This window comes from Arvicola amphibius, chromosome 9 (assembly GCF_903992535.2).
Source record: "Arvicola amphibius chromosome 9, mArvAmp1.2, whole genome shotgun sequence".
Lineage (NCBI taxonomy): Eukaryota > Metazoa > Chordata > Mammalia > Rodentia > Cricetidae > Arvicola > Arvicola amphibius.
The window spans coordinates 30,239,997-30,246,288 of NC_052055.2; the positions used below are offsets into that span (position 1 = coordinate 30,239,997).

General features: G+C 38.2%; 1 pseudogene; it reads left to right on the forward strand.

Moving 5' to 3' along the window:
- The first annotated feature begins 4,921 nt into the window (after positions 1–4,921).
- Positions 4,922–5,474, forward strand: LOC119823664 (annotated as a pseudogene).
- Positions 5,475–6,292: the final 818 nt, after the last annotated feature.

Here is a 6,292-nt window from a genome sequence, read left to right on the forward strand (position 1 = left end):
GTTATTATTAAGGCTTCATTAAGTCAAGCGATTCCAATCAGTTATCTATGCTCTTTCTAAAGTTGGCATAATAATTAAACAGAAGAAGCGCTATATTTAAAACTCATCTGGTTTTTGAGAACAAGCTCATGGGTCTTCTCTTGTGAGAAGAATTATTTTTCACCTCAACCATCCACATGTCGACAATATGATCTCCATCGCTTGTGATCTGCTTCTGCCCAATGATCTTAAAATCTAGAACAATAGTCTAAGTAAACAGCTTCAGCTAAGTATCGAATAATACCATTGAATATATATTTCCATTTATGAAAAATGTGGTGGTTTAGATTCATTCTCTTGTCAAACCTAGAAAATAGAATAAGACAGAAAAGGCACAGATTTATGTTTGACATTGATCTAGAAGTGCTGTCAGACTATAAAGACTAGGAAGAGAAAACATCAGGGTGTGTTGGTAGGGGTTTCACCAGCACCCTGATTTTTGTCCCCAGAAATAACCCAGTGAAGAATGGAAAACAAACCAAAGAAATACTATAATGTGTCGTATACAGAGCCAAGTGGAAGTTGGAGAAAAACAGGAAAATTAAAGCCTGCAGATTCTGCAAAGACTGCAGGAGACCTTGTTTAGCCGCTCAGTGTGTCACCTGTCCTTTTAGTTGGGCGATTACAAGCAAAAAGAGTGACTGGGAGTAAGAAATGGCTTACTTCTTGAAAATTCAATTAAGTGACAGCCAAGAGGACCGTGGTTGTAAAGATTTGAAGTTAGGATCCACACATTTATTGTTCAGAGCCTGGCTTGCGTTTCTTTATAGAAGTTTTCCCAGTTTCCTTTATTTACTTGCAAATTTCATAATTTCAATTTTCTATCGAGTTTAATAAATTCCATAGTGTTTGTTTACATTTTTATTATCTGTTCATCAATTGATGGACATCTAGTTTAATTCTTCTCCAACTAATTTATATTGTTACCACATAACCTCAACACGGTTAGGGTAATATTCCAGAGGAGTAAGCATAAAGATTTGAAGAGCCATGGGTTAGATGGTATGAACCAGTGTCTTCTGGACATAGCAGGAACATTGTACTCATGAACTAACACCAGTATGGATTTTTGAGTTAAACCTTCACAAAATCAAGCCAGTCAACAATCTTGCATGGAAGGGGAGAGTCGCAAGAGCCTCTATTCGTACCTGAAGAGTTATTGACAGTTGATGGCTACTAGAGGAGGACAATTATTTTTCTTCAAGGATGTAGTCCCTTTTAAGGTGTCCATAGTTCAGTGGATGGCCTCATAGCCATGGACATATGGGCAGCACTAATTTGACTCACTGTGTTAATATGTTAATATACATTTGTTAATAATATATGTAAGATATATAGACAGATAATACACACATAAATATAATCATGAAATTGGTAAAGGGATGTTAGGGATTGTCTGAAAAGTGTTGGATATGGGAAATGGAGATAGATATAGATAGATAGATAGATAGATAGATAGATAGATAGATAGATAGATAGATAGATAGATAGGATGAAAGTTAACTATGTATGTTTATGGAGTTCGCAGATAATGAATTACAAATATTATTCCAAAGAGGACTGTAAGGTGAGTTGCCCCCATGGTTTTGTAAAGCTTGAAGTTATTAGAATTATGTATAACTAAAGAAACACTGCTGAATCTATGAGAAATCCAGCAGAGGATGCAGAAGGGCCTCATATTTGGAACCCATAAGTCTTTAGAATATAGGCTGACCCTGATCTGACATGAAAGCAAAGCTCAAAAATATCAAATGAATAAATAAGGAGCCCACTTTCTTGCAGTAAAATCCAATCATCTTTTTTGAAAGAAATGCAAAAGAAGAAATGCCTCAAAACACAAAACATGCAATGACTTACATCCAATTAAACTGGCTAGACAGTGAAATCATTAAGAAAGCATAACCTTGAACGCAGAGTGGAGGAAGCTTGCAGCAATTGCTTGACATAAATATATTCTGTGTCCATCTAGATAATTGAAAAGGTGGACACGGATTAAAATGGGAATAATTAAAAGCACTCAAACTGAGCTTCAAATAATGGGAACAATAAACTTTTTACCACTAATGACTACTCCTATCATCTCTCTATTTCTTTTTTTCCTAAGGACTCACTCAAAGTGATATTAAGATGCTGGAATCATATGTCTGAGTTGGACACTGAATCCGCACTCTATGACAATGTGGCCTCGGAAAGCAAACTACTCTCTGCCTCAGATCTCTCAGTTGAAAATTGGAGATAAAATAAGGATAGCTACACGGAACGGTTGTGGCATTTAAACATGAACACCCGTGGAAAAGTTTGATTGCTGAACCCCACAGTTAGAAAACACCTGTTGTCAGACATTCTGGTACAAGATGGGAATGAAGCCTAGGAAGCAAAAAATGGCTTCACCAGCAGTGCAAACGAAGTGAGAAGCAAAATTGGGTCCACAGGATTTGTCTTTCTTCCCACCCTACATTCCCCATTCCCTCTTGATTCATTTCTTCCCCTCTCTCTTGGCTCGAGTTGTAAAGCCTTGTGATTACATTTGCCTTACCAGTTTCTCCCAAGACTCTCTTCCTTCCTAGACTATTTGACTTTCAATCATTTGATGAATTAGGTTTATCCAAGTTTGAACTATAGCTCCGCTTATTTTAGATACAAGTGTGGATAAGACGAGAAAGGCGGGAAATAGTGTTCTGTTCTGTCCCAGGGCCTTAGCTTCTTTTCTGTTGCTATGATAAGACAATATAAGCAAGGCAATTAATGAAATAAACCATTTCCTTTGTCTTATGGTTTTATGAGGTAGAGGAGGGATAACTGGGAGTGCAGATTCTTTTGAAACCTCAAATGTATAATATAGCAATACAGCCTGCTGAGTCCATTTTGTGTAAGCAGCAATGTGCCTACATACCGAGGGCTTTCCAGCTAAGCTTTGCTGTGGAGAATAGAGCATCTGGATTTACTCTGGAATAATAATTTTTTAATATTATTTCTTAATTTTTGATAAATGTACACATGCATTATTTTTGTACAACCAGATTCTAATTTTCCTTTATTCTCTGAAACATATAAATCCTTCTCTGGATAAATGAAATGGGTAGAAATGATTTTCTTTTTTGAAACTGTACAGATCACCCCCACTCTCCTAGCTCCTTTGCACACCTTCTTGTTACACCATTGCAACATTAAGTCTAACATCGCTCATATTGATGATAGACTGATGAGGAAGAAAGAAACTTCTCCTGCATTTCCCCCATAAACATCCCATGTCCAGTGAGGGGTAAAGCAATTCACAATTGATGGGAACTACTGAGGGCAGTCAAAGTAAGGGGATTTCTTTTTTTTCTGTAGTCTTTTTTTTCTCATTTTTTTTTATAAAAAATTTCCATCTCCTCCCCTCCTTCTCCCCCTTCCCTCCCCTCCCTTCCACCCATACCCCCACTCCACCCCTCTCCAAGACAAAGAGCCATCAGGGTTCCCTTCACTATGTTAAGTCCAAGGTCCTCCCAGCTCCCCCTAGGTCCAGGAAGGTGAGCAACCAAACTGACAAGGCTCACAGTGAGCCCGTCCATGCTGTAGGGTTCATGCTCATCACCGTTGTCCTTGATTTTACCTTAAACCCTTCAAAGGAAAATTTCACCTCATCCAACTCTATAGCTTACACTCACTTCAAGTCCTCTACTGAGTTACTGGGACTGCACCTCTTGTCATTCAGGTTGTGAACTGTGATTTCTGAATGGTGGCTCACCGCCTTTTATCTTGTTTCTCCAGTGTGTTTCATTTTTCCTGCTTCTGCACACTATAGTTTATGACACACAGTCCAAGCACCATCTCAGTTTCTCAAAACCCCTTTTGCTTTCTTACAGTTCCATGTCTGCATCTCCACCAGGATCTTTACTTTATCCTCTTCCCTCCACAGGCTCCTTATCTTTTAGCTGTTAGTTTCTATCTGATCATAGATTCTCCTGGCAACACTGCACACTAATCCTCTCCCACCATCAATTTTTCACATCTCCATCTCCATCTCCCCCACCAGTCCCTGACACTCCTCTTCCACATCCCCCACGATCAGTCACTCCACTTACTTCATTGCACCCGTTACCACTTTTATTGTGTCTTCGTGTGTCTTCTTGTAATTTCCCTGCTTCTTTTACCCTGAAAGCATATTCTGACCATAAGAAGAAAAGCATAAACTGATTTTATCAGTGCCTGCAGAGCACCCAGCCTAGTTAACAGTCTCAGTCATATTTGTTACAGTGTCTTGCAATGAAACCCAAGAGAAATCATCCATCCAAGAGACTTGAAGAAATCTTCTCTTGAAGAAATCTTTCTCTTCACTGAAACTCCCTGTCTGCATTGGGAACATCAAAAGGCTTCAGGATCAGCAGGGTTGTTTTGTGCCTCCTTTGATTGTACGTACCTGATTCTTTTAGAAATGGACCTAATTAGAATGTGGCTCATTTTATAGAATATAATTAGTTAAATTTAAATGATATATATATTTAAATCTGGTGTGCTGGCATACCCCTGAAATGTCATCACTGAGGAGGGTGAGACAGGTGGGCCTGAAATTAAAAATGTGTCCTAAATAAAACCTTGCATAATACAAATTCAATCTGAACTACATATTTCCCTGTTTCAAGAAAGTTACAGTGAAATATAAATAAAATTTACAGTGAACTATAATTTATGTGTTTTTCCAGATTATGGAAACTTCAGGTAGTAGAATAAAGTGGTATTAGACAAGCCAAAATACTCCATCTAACCTCAAAAATTGCAATACAATATTTTTTAGGATAGTATGGACTAGTTTACTATTTTATTACTCTAATGGGTTGGAGTTATGTAATTTCCCTCCAAATTGAACACTCTTCAAAAGCAGGGTGCTATTCTTTAAATAATGGTCAAGTGGTCCTCACTCTCTCAAAATCTAAGCAGAACAGCATCAGGATTATCTTTGTCACAGGACTGTGTTCTCAGTGTCTGCTTTGAGCCAACTAACCAGGTGATATGTGATCCTTGCCCCAGTAAATGCATCAGTTGCTGCCTTCGCTATCATGGTGATGTATTCCCAAAGATGGAAATGCTGCCATTGCCACCAACAAGACCAAGCATACCATCTCGTTTGTGGGATGATGCCCTACTGGCTTCAAGGCTGACATCAATTACCAGCCTCCCAATGTAAAGGCTGGTGGAGTAATAGCCAAGGTCTAGAAAGCTGTGTGCATTTTGAGCAATACCACAACCATTGCTGAGGCTTAGGCTCCCCTGGACCACAAGTTTAATCTGATGTATGCCAACCATGCATTTGTGCACCGGGATGTGAGTGAGGCCATAGAGGATGGAAGTTCTTTGAGGCTAATGAGGACATGGATGCCCTAGAGAAGTATTATGAGGAAGTTGCTATGGATTCTGTTGAAGGAGAGGGTGAGGGAGAAGGAACAGAATGCTAAATTAAACATCACAATGGTGCTGCTTTTATAGGGAAGTTTATTCTATTCCAACATAGAAGGTTGTGCTCTGGTCAGCTAATTTGTATGTGACAATTTGTGCTTTCACGAATTACTGACTTATGCTTTAAATATGAAGGATTTGTCCTAGACCCAAACCATCCATTCCATGGATCGGCTTTAAATGAAATAATCTCTGTCTTAAAAAAATGAAAAAGAATGAAAGTGTTTATGGACTCTGGTGTGGTAAAGTGAGGGGGTGGGCACACAGGATTCAATAGCCAAAGGAGACTATTGCTCGGGTCTCCAACAGATGAAATGTTTATCATAATTCATGAAATTTCAAGTTACCTCAGATCATCGAGTTGCAGTTCATTAATGTAGCAAACTCAATGAAAACTATAATAGGTATTAATTTTCTTATGTCACCACATATATAAAATAGATGTATATATATATATATATATAGCTATTTTCTATGAACATATATATATAGCTATTTTCTATGAACATATAGGTCTTATTAATCAAATTTAATGAACTCGTAGTGCTTTTCTACAATCAGACACCTGTAAAGCATAGAAGACTACAGAAGCCGTTCATTTGTGAGAGACGACATTCAGGGGTCCCCCTTACTTTCCAATTTAGTCCTCTCTGATTAGCAGAAAAAAAATGCAGATCTCTACAAATACTTGAAATCAGGCTAAATTGTAGAGTTTTAGTAGATGCATGACCTAAATATTGCATAGCCTGTATAATAAAATGCTACGGTTCTAGATTAAGGTTAATTTGGTAGTCTCCACCTGGATTTACCACACATG